This window comes from Anolis carolinensis, chromosome 3, assembly GCF_035594765.1.
Source record: "Anolis carolinensis isolate JA03-04 chromosome 3, rAnoCar3.1.pri, whole genome shotgun sequence".
NCBI classification, from domain to species: domain Eukaryota; kingdom Metazoa; phylum Chordata; class Lepidosauria; order Squamata; family Dactyloidae; genus Anolis; species Anolis carolinensis.
The window spans coordinates 513,227-529,686 of record NC_085843.1 but is presented as its reverse complement, the minus strand read 5'-3'; the positions used below and the strand labels follow the sequence as shown (position 1 = coordinate 529,686).

The 16,460-nt window shown below is 52.5% G+C and overlaps 1 protein-coding gene across 1 annotated transcript in view; it reads left to right on the top strand.

Annotated features, from left to right (window-relative positions):
* Nucleotides 1-16,460, top strand: part of LOC134297958 (zinc finger protein 850-like) — a 103,173-nt gene that overhangs the window by 32,389 nt on the left and 54,324 nt on the right. The gene's annotated exons all lie outside the window — the stretch shown is intronic.

The following is a 16,460-nucleotide window of genomic DNA, read 5'->3' as shown; positions in this document are numbered from 1 at the left end:
GATTCACGTAACCAGAAAACACCCAGACTTTACGGCTGCAAGACTATTCACTGCTATTCCACCTGGTCAACAAATGATTTCCCTTCAGCCACAGCAACACGTGGCGGGCACAGCTAGTACAGTTATATATTACAATTATATATTTTTGTTATTAAACTATAAATGTCGTGAAATTTTCTTCCTGAAGTGACACACCACTTGAGTCATGCTCGGGGGTTTTGTTTTTTGCGAATTTTGACACACCAAGTTCAAAAGGTTGTCCATCACTGCTCTAGGGGATTGGATAGTAAAACGGGCCCAGTAGTTTCTTACATTCCTGTCAAGACCTGAGCTGGATAACATCATTCCAGTCTACAAGGAAGGGAAAAGTCCAGGCCCTGAAAACTAGAGAGCAATTAGCTCTCCAAGTGTAATCAGCACGCTGTACGCTCATCATCTCCTTGGAAAACCATCTGAATGGAAGAGGAAAACCTTCTGGAAGACCATTAGGCAGGTTTTAGACTGGGATGCTCTACTGGAGGCCATGGTATAGTTTTACCCCATATTGTGGATAAATATTCCTCTAGGATCCAGGGAGCCCGTTATACAACCTTCATTGACTTTGAGTCTTCATTTGATAGGATTCCTCCAGACGAGGTTGTGGCGGGAATTGGAGATAAGCAATATTGACAGGCGCCTGTTGATGTTAATCCATAGCCTTTATGCGGAAACATGTTTGAAAGTGAGATGGAAGAGGGTAGGCCCCTTGACCCAGATCATCCCAGCACATGCAGGTGTAAGTCCAAGTGGTGTGCTGGCACCTTCCTTGCTCAATATTTACATATGTTCTTTGGCCAGGAGTCTCTCTGGCTCAACTTTACGTCCTCCTAACCTAGTAGGTAGACCTCTGTCAACCCTCCTTCATGCAGATGATGCGGTGGTTATTGAATGCTCGGGGTGGGCATTGCAAAACTGAAAAGCCATTACTTAATTACAATAAGTCCAAAGTCCTAGTTTTTACTAGGAAACAAAGCCTACAGAAGGGACAAATAAATGAGCATCCACTTGAGCAGCTGAAATCTGGAAATCTGACTCTACTAATGCCATTGCAAATGCCTGGAAAAGCATCAAGTCACTTGCATCCTTTTTTGTTAAAGGAAGACAATGTGTTCCATCAGCTAAACACGTCTTCAATGCTAAGGCACTGCCAGAGATGCTACGTGGTGCTGTGCATATGGTAATTGTGCTGCCGTGGATTCCACACGGATGAAGGTTTGCAGATCTCTCCTGGCCTTCCTAGTTGTGTGCCAAATGCACTTTTACAACTGGAAACAGGACAAATGTTAATTGAGCCCCAGGCATGGAACCTGATTCAATTTTTGGTTCAAAATGTTGTTTATCCCTCTGGGATCAGCTCCCTTGGTGTAAACTGATGGGTTCTTTTTAAAAAAAATTATTAGGGTTTTACAAGTAGGTAATGATAAAAAAACAAACTTTCAGGGTGGGAACTCCGTATATTGGGTGGGGGGAAATCTCTAGGTAAATAGGCGAGGGAGAGGGAAAGGGGGTCTTGGGAGGGGGGGAAGGGACGGGGGAGGAAAGCAGGGGGGCAGGAAGGGGAACGGGGGGGCAGAGGTGGTTTTGGCTTCCATTCTTCTTCTTTGCCGAATAAGTTGAATTGTTCTTCGTCTTCTTTTATCTTTGTTCCCTTTCCCCCTTTTCTTCCTGTCTGTTACCGTTTCTTTTCTCTTGTTCCTTCTGGCTTCATATCGTCCGTGAAACGTGTAGGTTTGATGGGTCTCCCTGTTTGTTTCTTCGTAAAAGGAGTGAGTTCACCCTTGTCCACAATTTCACTCCTTTTATGCGGCCATTCCTCTTGGGAGGGAATTTCGTCTGATTTCCAGTCTCTGGCCGAGACCATCCTGGCTGCCGTGGCCACGTCTACACACAAAATGCCTTTGTTAGTGTCCAGCTCAGTTTCCGAATCTGTCATCCTTGGAAGGAAGTATTCTGGCTTTGATTGAATTGTGGTTCTCCATCGTGGTCACCTGTGAAATTCGCACATATGGTATCCCTCAGCTATGCTGACAGCTTACGGAACCTTCTAGAGCAGGCATGGGGAACCTTCGGCTCTCCAGGTGTTTTGGACTTCAACTCCCACAATTCCTAACAGCCTACCGGCTGTTAGGAATTGTGGGAGTTGAAGTCCAAAACACCTGGAGAGCCGAAGGTTCCCCATGCCTGTTCTAGAGCTTTCTAGATCATATCTGGCCGAGGCCCCGCCCACTTCCCTATATATAGCCCGTGCAATGGGCAACCGCCTCAGTTCCCCTTTTTCCGCTTGACAGCAATAGTGAATTCTTCTACTGCTACCCTCATTGAGGCATCCATTCTACCGATGGCATCATCTACAGCATTTAAAAGCTGTACAAAAAACTCTACAAGAGCAGATGATAGATATGAGAAAAGAACTATCAGAAGAATTTGTAGAAGTGAAGAAAGAAATAAAAGACCTACAAAAAGAGATGAAAGAAGTCAAAGAAGATAAACAAAAGATGGAGAAGAATCTACAGCATTTAAAAGATGCTCCTCCTGCGGGGGTAAATTACCTGAGTCTGATGGCCACTCCAAGGGCCTCCTGTGCCTAGGAGAAGGGCACGTGAGACAATCTTGCACCATTTGCCAGGGTTTTACCCCTCAGGCCAGGAAAAATAGGGAGACAAGACTTAAAGCAATGCTTGATGAGCAAGCACTACTACCCTCATCTATTTGGGAGAGCCAAAATTCCTCACCAATTCATGTCCAAAACACCCAAATAAAACAGGGGTTTGAGAAAAAGAAATTTAAAAAACCAAAAACAACCACCGTCAAAACGGCTCTGCAAGATGGCGCCAACGGCCAGGAACCTCTTTCCTCAACAAAGTCGAAAGAGCAAGATGAAGGTACCTACTCGCAAGCGATGTGCCAACCTCCCTCAGCACCGCCACCAAGGCAGGCTGCTTACGAGGTGCAGGGAAATCAGAAAGGACCCTCTCCTGAACTTACGAGGTTTGAACAGCCAAAACAAACTTCTCCACAAATAATGGCTGAACAGCACAGGCCAGGTAAGGCCACGGGTTCGACACCCGCAATGCCCATCTTGGACGGTCCCGAGGCACACAACACAAGCCGGGACGGAGGTTGGCTTCTCCCTTGCCGGTCTCAAAGGAGGCTCGCATCGCTCCCGAAGCTCCTCCCAGCACTCCGGAGTCTCGCGTGGGAGCCAGAGCGCCTCAAAGCACTACAAAGAGGAGCCTCGAAACAAAAGCCCTCCCCATGGATCCCGCAGGCGTAGAGGAGCTCGATGCCGAGCCTCCCCTTCTGGCAGCTGCAGCTCCAGCAGAAACTCCTCCTCCTCCTCCTCCTCCTCCTCCTCCTCCTCCTCCTCCAGTTCGAGCCAGCATGTAAAAGAAAGAGGACGCAGAAGTGAGAGGAGGAGGAAACAGCGGGAACAAGTGCCCATAGACTACTATCACCACCCTGGAAGCATGTGGCACATGGCTCCCAATGGCCAAAGTTATGATTTTGCCCCACCAGGAACTAGCATGCCACTTCCACAGGAAATAAATACATCACATCATAAGGAAGAAGCAATGTATCCACAAAAGAATGTTTCCATTTATACAAGACAAAAAGATAAGATTCCTCCCCAGCAAGCACTACAGCCAGAGGACTTGCAAGTTAACAAAGGAACTCAAAGAGAACCTATTACTGAGCACCACACCACACGTGCAGAGGAAACCAACATAGATTATATGCCCACTAACAACATCAGCTGTGGCAGGATTGGCACTGCCCCTTTGCCACCGTCCCTCACTCACCAGCCCTCCCTCGCTCGCTCTCTCTCTCACTCACTCACTGGGCCGGGTCCTGCTCCTGCCACTGCTGCCCCTTTCTTGCTCGCCCTCAAGCTCTCACTCACTCACTGGGCTGGGACCTGTTCCTGCCACCACTGCCGGGACCCAGCCTCGTGAGTGAGTGTGAGCGAGGGAGGGCAGGTGAGTGAGTGAGAGTGAGGGAGGGCAGGTGAGTGAGTGAGAGCGAGGGAGGGCAGGTGAGTGAGTGAGAGCGAGGGAGGGCAGGTGAGTGAGTGAGAGTGAGGGAAGGTGAGTGAGTGAGAGCGAGGGAGGGCAGGTGAGTGAGTGTGAGCGAGAGAGGGCAGGTGAGTGAGTGAGAGCGAGGGAGGGCAGGTGAGTGAGTGTGAGCGAGGGAGGGCAGGTGAGTGAGTGAGAGTGAGGGAGGGCAGGTGAGTGAGTGAGAGTGAGGGAGGGCAGGTGAGTGAGTGAGAGCGAGGGAGGGCAGGTGAGTGAGTGAGAGCAAGGGAGGGAAGGTGAGTGAGCGAGAGCGAGGGAGGGCAGGTGAGTGAGCGAGAGCGAGGGAGGGCAGATGAGTGAGCGAGAGCGAGGGCAGGAAACAAAGGCAGCCGTGGGGCAGGAGCCTGGAAGAGGCAGCCAGGCCCCTGCTTCTGCCCCCACTGCCCCTTTGCCGCCTTCCCTCACTCCCTAACAAGCCCTCCCTCCCTCTCTCACTCACTCACTGGGCCGGGTCCTGTTCCTGCCACCACTGCCGGGACCCAGCCTGGTGAGTGAGTGTGAGCGAGGGAGGGAGGTGAGTGAGTGAGAGCGAGGGAGGGCAGGTGAGTGAGTGAGAGCGAGGGAGGGCAGGTGAGTGAGCGAGAGCGAGGGAGGGCAGGTGAGTGAGCGAGAGCGAGGGAGGGCAGGTGAGTGAGCGAGAGCGAGGGAGGGCAGGTGAGTGAGCGAGAGCGAGGGAGGGCAGGTGAGTGAGCGAGAGTGAGGGAGGGCAGGTGAGTGAGCGAGAGTGAGGGAGGGCAGGTGAGTGAGTGAGAGCGAGGGAGGGCAGGTGAGTGAGTGAGAGCGAGGGAGGGCAGGTGAGTGAGTGAGAGCGAGGGAGGGCAGGTGAGTGAGTGAGAGCGAGGGAGGGCAGGTGAGTGAGTGAGAGCGAGGGAGGGCAGGTGAGTGAGCGAGGGAGGGCAGGTGAGTTAGTGTGAGCGAGGGAGGGCAGGTGAGTGAGCGAGGGAGGGCAGGTGAGTGAGTGTGAGCGAGGGAGGGCAGGTGAGTGAGCGAGAGCGAGGGAGGGCAGGTGAGTGAGCGAGGGAGGGCAGGTGAGTGAGTGTGAGCGAGGGAGGGCAGGTGAGTGAGCGAGAGTGAGGGAGGGCAGGTGAGTGAGCGAGAGCGAGGGAGGGCAGGTGAGTCAGCGAGAGCGAGGGAGGGCAGGTGAGTGAGTGAGAGCGAGGGAGGGAGGGCAGGTGAGTGAGTGAGTGAGAGCGAGGGAGGGCAGGTGAGTGAGTGAGTGCGAGGGAGGGCAGGAGAGTGAGTGAGAGTGAGGGAGGGCAGGTGAGTGAGTGAGAGCGAGGGAGGGCAGGTGAGTGAGTGAGAGCGAGGGAGGGCAGGTGAGTGAGTGAGAGTGAGGGAAGGCAGGTGAGTGAGTGAGAGTGAGGGAGGGCAGGTGAGTGAGTGAGAGCGAGGGAGGGCAGGTGAGTGAGCGAGGGCGAGGGAGGGCAGGAGAGTGAGTGAGAGTGAGGGAGGGCAGGTGAGTGAGTGAGAGCGAGGGAGGGCAGGTGAGTGAGTGAGAGCGAGGGAGGGCAGGTGAGTGAGTGAGAGTGAGGGAAGGCAGGTGAGTGAGTGAGAGTGAGGGAGGGCAGGTGAGTGAGTGAGAGTGAGGGAAGGCAGGTGAGTGAGTGAGAGTGAGGGAGGGCAGGTGAGTGAGTGAGAGCGAGGGAGGGCAGGTGAGTGAGTGAGTGCGAGGGAGGGCAGGAGAGTGAGTGAGAGTGAGGGAGGGCAGGTGAGTGAGTGAGAGCGAGGGAGGGCAGGTGAGTGAGTGAGAGCGAGGGAGGGCAGGTGAGTGAGTGAGAGTGAGGGAAGGCAGGTGAGTGAGTGAGAGTGAGGGAGGGCAGGTGAGTGAGTGAGAGCGAGGGAGGGCAGGTGAGTGAGCGAGGGCGAGGGAGGGCAGGTGAGTAAGCGAGAGCGAGGGAGGGCAGGCGAGTGAGCGAGAGCGAGGGAGGGCAGGTGAGTGAGCGAGAGCGAGGGAGGGCAGGCGAGTGAGTGAGAGTGAGGGAGGGAGGGCAGGTGAGTGAGTGAGAGCGAGGGAGGGCAGGCGAGTGAGTGAGAGCGAGGGAGGGAGGGCAGGTGAGTGAGTGAGAGCGAGGGAGGGCAGGTGAGTGAGTGAGAGTGAGGGAGGGCAGGTGAGTGAGTGAGAGCGAGGGAGGGCAGGTGAGTGAGTGAGAGCGAGGGAGGGAGGGCAGGTGAGTGAGTGAGAGCGAGGGAGGGCAGGTGAGTGAGCAAGAGTGAGGGAGGGCAGGTGAGTGAGTGAGAGTGAGGGAGGGTGAGTGAGTGAGTGAGGGAGGGCAGGTGAGTGAGCGAGAGCGAGGGAGGGCAGGTGAGTGAGTGTGAGCGAGGGAGGGCAGGTGAGTGAGTGAGAGTGAGGGCAGGAAACAGGCAGCCGCCTGGAAGAGGCGGCCAGGCCCCTGCTTCTGCCCCCACTGCCCCTTTGCCGCCTTCCCCCACTCCCCCACCAGCCCTCCCTCGCTCTCTCGCTCACTCACTGGGCTGGGTCCTGGTCCTGCTGCTACTGCTCGGACCCAGCTTGGTGAGTGAGTGAGAGTGAGGGAGGGCAGGTGAGTGAGCGAGGGGGGGCAGGTGAGTGAGTGAGAGTGAGGGAGGGCAGGTGAGTGAGCAAGAGTGAGGGAGGGCAGGTGAGTGAGAGTGAGGGAGGGCAGGTGAGTGAGCAAGAGTGAGGGAGGGCAGGTGAGTGAGAGTGAGGGAGGGCAGGTGAGTGAGCAAGAGTGAGGGAGGGCAGGTGAGTGAGAGTGAGGGAGGGCAGGTGAGTGAGCAAGAGTGAGGGAGGGCAGGTGAGTGAGAGTGAGGGAGGGCAGGTGAGTGAGCAAGAGTGAGGGAGGGCAGGTGAGTGAGAGTGAGGGAGGGCAGGTGAGTGAGCAAGAGTGAGGGAGGGCAGGTGAGTGAGAGTGAGGGAGGGCAGGTGAGTGAGCAAGAGTGAGGGAGGGCAGGTGAGTGAGAGTGAGGGAGGGCAGGTGAGTGAGCAAGAGTGAGGGAGGGCAGGTGAGTGAGTGAGAGTGAGGGCAGGAAACAAAGGCAGCCGTGGGGCAGGAGCCTGGAAGAGGCGGCCAGGACCCTGCTTCTGCCCCCACTGCCCCTTTGCCGCCTTCCCCCACCAGCCCTCCCTCGCTCTCTCGCTCACTCACTGGGCTGGGTCCTGGTCCTGCTGCCACTGCTCGGACCCAGCTTGGTGAGTGAGTGAGAGTGAGGGAGGGCAGGTGAGTGAGTGAGAGCGAGGGAGGGCAGGTGAGTGAGTGAGAGGGAGGGAGGGAAGGTGAGTGAGTGAGAGCGAGGGAGGGCAGGTGAGTGAGTGAGAGTGAGGGAGGGTGAGTGAGTGAGTGAGGGAGGGCAGGTGAGTGAGCGAGAGCGAGGGAGGGCAGGTGAGTGAGTGTGAGCGAGGGAGGGCAGGTGAGTGAGTGAGAGCGAGGGAGGGCAGGTGAGTGAGTGTGAGCGAGGGAGGGAGGGCAGGTGAGTGAGCGAGAGCGAGGGAGGGCAGGTGAGTGAGTGAGAGCGAGGGAGGGCAGGTGAGTGAGTGAGAGGGAGGGAGGGCAGGTGAGTGAGTGAGAGCGAGGGAGGGCAGGTGAGTGAGTGAGAGCGAGGGAGGGCAGGTGAGTGAGTGAGAGCGAGGGAGGGCAGGTGAGTGAGTGAGAGGGAGGGAGGGCAGGTGAGTGAGTGAGAGGGAGGGAAGGTGAGTGAGTGAGAGCGAGGGAGGGCAGGTGAGTGAGTGAGAGTGAGGGAGGGCGAGTGAGTGAGTGAGGGAGGGCAGGTGAGTGAGCGAGAGCGAGGGAGGGAGGGCAGGTGAGTGAGTGAGAGCGAGGGAGGGAAGGTGAGTGAGTGAGAGCGAGGGAGGGCAGGTGAGTGAGTGAGAGTGAGGGAGGGAGAGTGAGTGAGTGAGGGAGGGCAGGTGAGTGAGTGTGAGCGAGGGAGGGAGGGCAGGTGAGTGAGTGAGAGCGAGGGAGGGCAGGTGAGTGAGTGAGAGCGAGGGAGGGCAGGTGAGTGAGTGAGAGGGAGGGAGGGAAGGTGAGTGAGTGAGAGCGAGGGAGGGCAGGTGAGTGAGAGTGAGGGAGGGCGAGTGAGTGAGTGAGGGAGGGCAGGTGAGTGAGCGAGAGCGAGGGAGGGCAGGTGAGTGAGTGTGAGCGAGGGAGGGCAGGTGAGTGAGTGAGAGCGAGGGAGGGCAGGTGAGTGAGTGAGAGGGAGGGAGGGCAGGTGAGTGAGTGAGAGGGAGGGAGGGAAGGTGAGTGAGTGAGAGCGAGGGAGGGCAGGTGAGTGAGTGTGAGCGAGGGAGGGCAGGTGAGTGAGTGAGAGTGAGGGAGGGCAGGTGAGTGAGTGAGAGGGAGGGAGGGCAGGTGAGTGAGTGAGAGCGAGGGAGGGCAGGTGAGTGAGTGAGAGCGAGGGAGGGCAGGTGAGTGAGTGTGAGCGAGGGAGGGCAGGTGAGTGAGTGAGAGGGAGGGAGGGCAGGTGAGTGAGTGAGAGGGAGGGAGGGAAGGTGAGTGAGTGAGAGCGAGGGAGGGCAGGTGAGTGAGTGAGAGTGAGGGAGGGCGAGTGAGTGAGTGAGGGAGGGCAGGTGAGTGAGCGAGAGCGAGGGAGGGAAGGTGAGTGAGTGAGAGCGAGGGAGGGCAGGTGAGTGAGTGAGAGTGAGGGAGGGCGAGTGAGTGAGTGAGGGAGGGCAGGTGAGTGAGTGTGAGCGAGGGAGGGAGGGCAGGTGAGTGAGTGAGAGCGAGGGAGGGCAGGTGAGTGAGTGAGAGCGAGGGAGGGCAGGTGAGTGAGTGAGAGGGAGGGAGGGAAGGTGAGTGAGTGAGAGCGAGGGAGGGCAGGTGAGTGAGAGTGAGGGAGGGCGAGTGAGTGAGTGAGGGAGGGCAGGTGAGTGAGCGAGAGCGAGGGAGGGCAGGTGAGTGAGTGTGAGCGAGGGAGGGCAGGTGAGTGAGTGAGAGCGAGGGAGGGCAGGTGAGTGAGAGTGAGGGAGGGAGGGAGGGCAGGTGAGTGAGCGAGAGCGAGGGAGGGCAGGTGAGTGAGTGTGAGCGAGGGAGGGAGGGCAGGTGAGTGAGCGAGAGCGAGGGAGGGCAGGTGAGTGAGAGTGAGGGAGGGCAGGAAACAGGCAGCCGTGGGGCAGAAGCAGGAGCCTGGAAGAGGCGGCCAGGCCCCTGCTTCTGCCTCCACTGCCCCTTTGCTGCCTTCTCTCACTCCCTCGATCAATTACTGGGCCGGTTCCTGTTTCTGCTTCTGCTGCTGCCTTTGCCGTGGGAACTGGGGCTTGGAGGAAGGCCGCCTCTGGGTCTCGTGGTGCCGGAGGGAGCGCAGGCTCTTCCTTCCTTCCTTCCTTCCTTCCTTCCTTCCTTCCTTCCTTCCTTCCTTCCTTCCTTCCTTCCTTCCTTCCTTCCACGTGGCCCCGTCCTCTGTCCGCCCAGGAGGGAGTCTCTCCTCCCACCTCAGCCACGGATTGAGGTCTCCGGTCTTAGCCTGCCACCTTTGGACTCTTGACTGCTGAGGTGTCCCAGTGACTGTCTCTGTGGACCTTCGGAACTTATTTCCTGACGTAAGGCGTTGGTGTCTGATATCCGACCAGGGGCTGGGCCGGAGAGGTCCCTGCCTTGGCCCTTTCTTGACTGGCGGATGTCCTTCCCCACGGATGCCGGGTGGGGCGATGCCGGCCAAGCAGAAGGATTTCTCCAGCGGTGTTTGGGGCAGGGACACCCTGGGAGGACGCGCGCGGCCTGTCTCCTTCAGAGCTGCCTCCACGGTGTGAACGAGGGGAGGTGTCTTCCACGCTGGGCATGCGTACTCGCACCAAGCTTGCCTTGGGCTTGGGACTGGCCATGAAAGCCTTTCCCAACAGCGGGGAGTGGACGGGGGGGGGGGCGTGGGAGGCGCCTGTCCCGCTCCTGGGCCACCGGGCGGGGCTTGGGCGGCGTGGCCGGAGAGGCCTCTTCCGCGCCAGGACTCGAGGCGGGCGCGGGCCGGGCCGGGCCGGGCCTCCCTCGCACCCGCCGCTTCCCCTTTAAACATGCCAATGAGCTCCGTCCCAGAGCGACAGCCAGGCGGACCCTGGGCGGCCAATCAGGAGCGCGGCTGCTCCGCACGGGCCCCGCCTCTTCCGAAGGAGGAAGGGAGGGAGGTGGTGACGTCACGCAGCCCCCTCTCGGAGCGGCGCCATTTTGGGAGGCTGAGGCGGGAGAAAAGGAAGGAAGGAAGGAAGGAAGGAAGGAAGGAAGGAAGGAAGCCTCGCTCGGAGCCCGGAGGCCGAGGAAGGAAGGAGGTGAGGGGAGAGGGGTGGAGTGGCCCTCCACGGCCACGGGGGACCCCAGGGAGAGAGAGAGAGAATGGCGGCGCGGCCTGCCCCGAAGGGACCCGCCCGCCCGCCCGCCAAGGAGCCTGATCTCCGGGGTCGCCGTGTGGCGGGCGGGCGGGCGGGCGGCCTGGCCCTCCTCCAGAGGCATTCCCTCCTGACGTTCCGCCCACACACCCCTGTGGCAGGAAGGCCGCCTTCCTCGGAGGGCCTTGAGGGGAGGCCTTGGGCGGGGCCCATGTTGACGTCCCTGTGGAGTGACTGACGTCCAGGGCGGGAGAGAGGGAGGGAGGGAGGGAGGGGAAAGGACTGTGGTTGGGCTGAGGCAAGCAAGGGGAAGGTTATCATCATCATCCTCATGATTTTATTTTTCTACCCCGCCTCCATCTCCCCAGACTCGCAGGCATGGGGAACCTTCGGCTCTCCAGGTGTTTTGGACTTCAACTCCCACAATTCCTAACAGCCGGTAGGCTGTTAGGAATTGTGGGAGTTGAAGTCCAAAACACCTGGAGAGCCGAAGGTTCCCCATGCCTGCCCCAGAGGGACTCGCGGCGGCTTACAAGCATACAGTGGCGTCAAATACAGAAAAACTCACAAATAAAATCAAAAGGCATAAAACAAAATCACAATCATTTGCCACCAACCCCCTGATTACCGTTCAGAATGTAGTGTTGAAAATCTTCTAAAACCAGGACAACAAATAAGGTACAAAACCCTGAAAACAGGGGGATTCCGGGCACGGAACAGTCAGGGCCAGCGAAGGATTCCCCCAGGCAGGAACCAGCCTCGGGGCTGCAAGGCCATTCAGTGCTCATCAGTGATAATAATAATAATAAAACTTTATTTATATACCACCCTATCTCCCAAAAGGGACTCAGTGCAGTTTGCAACAATAAACACAACATACAGTACATAGCAATATAAAAACATTATTACGCAAAATAAAATTTTACACTAAAAATGACAATAATAATAATAATAATAACTTTATTTTTATACCCCGCCCCATCTCCCCGGAGGGACTCGGAGCGGCTTACATGGGGCCATGCCCGATATAAAAATACAATAACAGCAGTAAAACAATAAGACAATTTCACATCAATCAATGATAATCACAACTGCTTCCAATCCGGGGGGGGGGGGGGAGTATAAATAATCCCATTGATTAACGGTTTACAATAAACACAACATACAGTACATAGCAATATAAAAACACATTATTACGCAAAATAAAATTTTACACTAAAAATGACAATAATAATAATAATAACTTTATTTTTATACCCCGCCCCATCTCCCCGGAGGGACTCGGAGCGGCTTACATGGGGCCATGCCCGATATAAAAATACAATAACAGCAGTAAAACAATAAGACAATTTCACATCAATCAATGATAATCACAACCGCTTCCAATCCGGGGGGGGGGGGGGGGGAGTATAAATAATCCCATTGATTAATGGTTTACAATAAACACAACATACAGTACATAGCAATATAAAAACACATTATTACGCAAAATAACATTTTACACTAAAAATGACAATCAATGATAATCACAACCACTTCCAATCCGGGGGGGGGGGGGGGAGGATAAATAATCCCATTGATTAACATAGTCCATAATCAGGCCATTAAGATCGCCCATCATAATTACAATTATACTCCTCGACCTTTTTGTACTGGTCGCTTTTTTCCTGATTACGTGATATTAATTCAGGGCTCCTCCCTACCCAATGTGACCTTAAATGAATCTATTGCACTTTATCTATTTAAAAATCTGTAACTTATAATGTGCACCTTGCTTATCCACTATTGCAACCTCATTGTTTTTAATTTGATGTTTTAATGCCGCGTTGTGTTTTTTCGGTTGCTGTGTATATATTATTATTGGTTTTTGTTATTGTTCTTTGATGTTTCATATTTTATTTTAACATTGTTTTGTATCTGATTTTGCTGTAAGCCGCCCCGAGTCCCCTTCGGGGGAGATGGAGGCGGGATATAAATAAACTTATTATTATTATTATTATTATTATTATTATTATTATTAGAAGATGAGACTGCAGTATATTTCGTGTCAAAGTCGGTGGGGTCAGGGGATTCCCTTCCTCCCTCCCGCCCTGGACATCATCATCCCACAGGGAAATAAAGATCGCTGGCCTCGTTCCCAACAGACCTCTGAGTTTATCTGCCTCAGATGTGGGTGAAACGTCAGGAGAGAATGCTTCTGGAACATGGCCAGGCAGCCCAGAAAATTCACAGCAACCCAGTGATTCTACCCATGAAAGCCTTCCTTGGACAACACGTTTCTGCAAATATTTTTGTGAGCATTTTGTGATTAATCTTTAGGCGGAATTCAATGTATATTTCTGCAAATATATTTGTGAATATTTTTATGATTCTAAATAATGATGATGATGATGATGATGATAATAATAAACTTTATTTGTGTCCCGGCCCCTCTCCCAAAAGGGACTCGGGGCAGCCCACAACAAAAACACAATATACGTACTCAGTACAAAAACAAAAAGCATCCGTAAAAAAATTAAATTACAACATGAAAACATCACAAGGCATACAGTTTTGTGCTGGAATAAAACATACTATACACAAGAGGGAAAAAACCCATTAAAATAAATACTTTTCATCAATAATAACAACAACAACACTTTTATATTCCGCCCTATATCTCTCCCCAAGGGAACTCAGGGCGGATCACAGTACACATACACAGCATTCAATGCCAATTGGACAGACATAAGAGAACATAACAGGACAGAAGGGGGGACTATAAATACTGTAAATAGATAATAATAACAGATGGGAAGGAGGTATGTTTATTTATTTATTTATTTACAGCATTTATATTCCGCCCTTCTCACCCCGAAGGGGACTCAGGGCGGATCACATTACACATATAGGCAAACATTCAATGCCTTTTTAACATAAGACAAAGACAAACAACATAGCTCCGAGTGGGCCTCGAACTCATGACTGATTTATTGTAGTTAACTGCAGCTGGTTTGCTCTCCCGTCTGCGCCACAGCCCCGGGCCGTTGTCTTGAAGTCCAGTTTTTGGTGCCTTGGAGGTTGAGCTTGTGCTGTTGCTCCCTTCTCTATGATGAAGAGCCACCAGGACTTCCTCCTTCCACCTTCCTTTCAGTCACTGCATTTCTGGTCTTGTTTTTTTTTATGGTGTCGTAAAACACCTTCCCCGCCATTTGCGGTATCTTGATTTCTCTACTTACAGCTGTAAGCTGTTTTTGAACTGCTTAGGTAAAGAGTAAGCTGGGCTTGACGGTCGGGTGCTCACCCCGACCAGGCTTGGAACTGGCCACCTTATTACTGCTGGTTATTTACCACCTGTGCTACAGCCCAGCCCAGTATTGTAATTTATCTCTTAATATATTTAAATTGAGTTAATATATTTAAATAAATATTTTTGGGAATATTTTAATTAATATTTTAATCAATGATTTTATCAATGTATTGCTGAATCAGGGCTGGAATCATTGGGGTTTCCGAGCTGTGTGACCAATGTGTTCTAGCAGCAATTTCTTCTGACGTTTCGCCCACATGTCTTGCCGGCATCTTCAAAGACTCTGATGGGGTTCAAGGTAGAGGAGGGCCCGATCGGGGTGTTGGGTGGCCATCTGTGCTTGACGGGTCCAAATATGGAAATGGGAAGCTGTTGCTACTGCCAGCTTTCCTGACCCCTGGAAGGCAAAGGGTCCCGCTGGCTGGCCGCCCCCACCAACCACCCCACAGAGGCCCACCCACCCTTTGAAATGAGGAAAGGGGTTGGGGCATAAGTAGGATGCCCGGGGGTCTGAGGCTTTCTTGGGGAGGAAAAATGGGGTTTTACACAAATAATTAAGAAGAAAAGTTTTAAATAATTTAAAATATTCAAGTACAGCAAAGCTAGCGGCTTCTTTCCCCCACCCCCAAAGCCCCAGCTCGCTCCCCAGCCAAACCCACCCCCACCATTTCAGAAATCCCAGATCCTTCCCTTCAGAGGAAAAATTAAAAAATATGCCACGCAGTCAGGCAAAAATTAAAATGCAAATCTTTGCCCACCAGCAAGGCAAGGCAAAATTCAAGGCAAGGAAGCGAAGAGAGATAGCAAGCCAGCCCAGCTCAGCAGCAGCAGCAAAGGACGCAACCGCAATGGCCATTTTAGGGGCAGCCCCCCCCTTAAATAACCTGTCCACGTCATTGTTTCCTTGGCCTCTTATTGGCCAAAGATCACCTCCTTTGACTCATGCGGAAGAACTCTCCTGGAAAGCCACGCGGCCCAGAAACAAAAAAAGAAAGGAGTCTTTCTCTTTCGTTTCACCTTTTGTTTCATGTGAAAATGGGGTATTTCGTTTTGTGCCTTCCGAATGGACAGTACGAAACAAATACCCAAATCAAACAAATGAAACAAATTCTGCAGACACCTCTAGTATTTACATATACTGTAGAATGACTGTCATGGAACCCGTTCAAAAGCAGAGAACATTTAGGACCTCCTAGATACTACTTGAAAAGACATCCAGGGAACATTTTTCCCCACAGGCTTCAGTTTTCTTAGGATTTCCCTTTGGGAGGCCAGACATATAGGCCCATGTTTTTATATAACACACTGGGGAATGTTGGCTGATCTGCGTCCCCCTTTTCAGGCTGTTTTGCACATGCTCAGTAAGGCATTTGAGGTGCTGCTTTTGAGGGAGGATTGCTCAGAGTAGATGCCCGTTCTTCTCCTGGTCAGGATTTATTGCATCGGTCACTGTAAGGACGTTCCTAGGACCCTGTATGAAAGCCTGTTTTGCTCTAGTTCTCCTTCCGCTGCTGAAAATCTTCTCCTGGACAAAGAACAAGGGAAAAAGAGAGAAGTGGGCAAAGGTGAAAGATTGACAGGAAAATGGCATTGTGGGTGGAGCTGTACTTGTCTTGGCATCAAATTATGTTTTGGTGCTTAATTTGTAGAATCATAACCTCAGAGCGGCTTACATATGACACAATGTGCCTGAAAACAATGTACAATAAACACAATACTATACAAGATAAAACATATCAAACAAGGTTTAAGCTCCAAACTGCACCTAATAACCTATGATGAGACCGGTCATAAAACATAACCAACTGCAAACAGGAGCAGGGAATAGGATGGTGAAAATGTTAGCCGATGAACAAGGGCAGAGGGCAAAAGTGCAGTTTTGTGGCATTAACTGCAGACCATTGGGACTAGACATGCTCAAAGGCTTGTCCAGACATCCAAGTCTTCAATTCCTTCTGGAATATTGGAAGGAGATTTCATTTTTTCCTTCTATCACTGATTCTTTTTACCCTCCCTCCCTGTTCTTTCTTTCTGGATTCATTACCTTATTTATTAAGAATAATTGATTGCCTTTCCTAGTATCTATTTGTGTGCTTAAGACCTCGATGTCTGCATTTCTTGGTATAGTACAGTCTCGCTTATCCAACCTTTGCTCATCCAACGTTCTGTATTATCCACAGTCTTCCTCCCGCATAGACCCACAACTGTTTCTCTAGGCAGCAACACACAAGTACAGCCTCGCTCCCAAACAAGTGGCAGGCGTGTTGTAAAACACGATGTTTTGTTGCTTAATTGGTAAAATCATATCTAAATTTGATGTTTAATACACTTTCCCTGCATCCCTCCTTATTATCCAATATTTTTGCATATCCAATGTTCTGCTGACATGTTTATGTTGGATCAGTGAGACTCTGCTGTATTTCCATTTTCAACATAACCCATGAAGTGAAAGGGGGAAATCTTGGAGGTAAAGAAGATATCTGGCTTCCATTCTTGATCTTTTGCTTTTTTTCTTGACCAGGAAATGAGCATTCTATGGAGCCATGTTTTGTGTGCCGTGAGGAAAGAAATAATATAGGAAGAAATCCTCCCAAGGTGAAGATCTTGCTAAATTCCTGACCTCATAGATAAGAAAAGAAAAAAGAAGAGTCAAGTATCTGTGTTCTAATGAAATACCTCTATCACAGTGGATGTGAAGCATCTAAATACCTATAGTGTGGAAAGAGTAAGTTACACTCAGAGTTTTGGTCTGCAGCAACATGAAAGGACA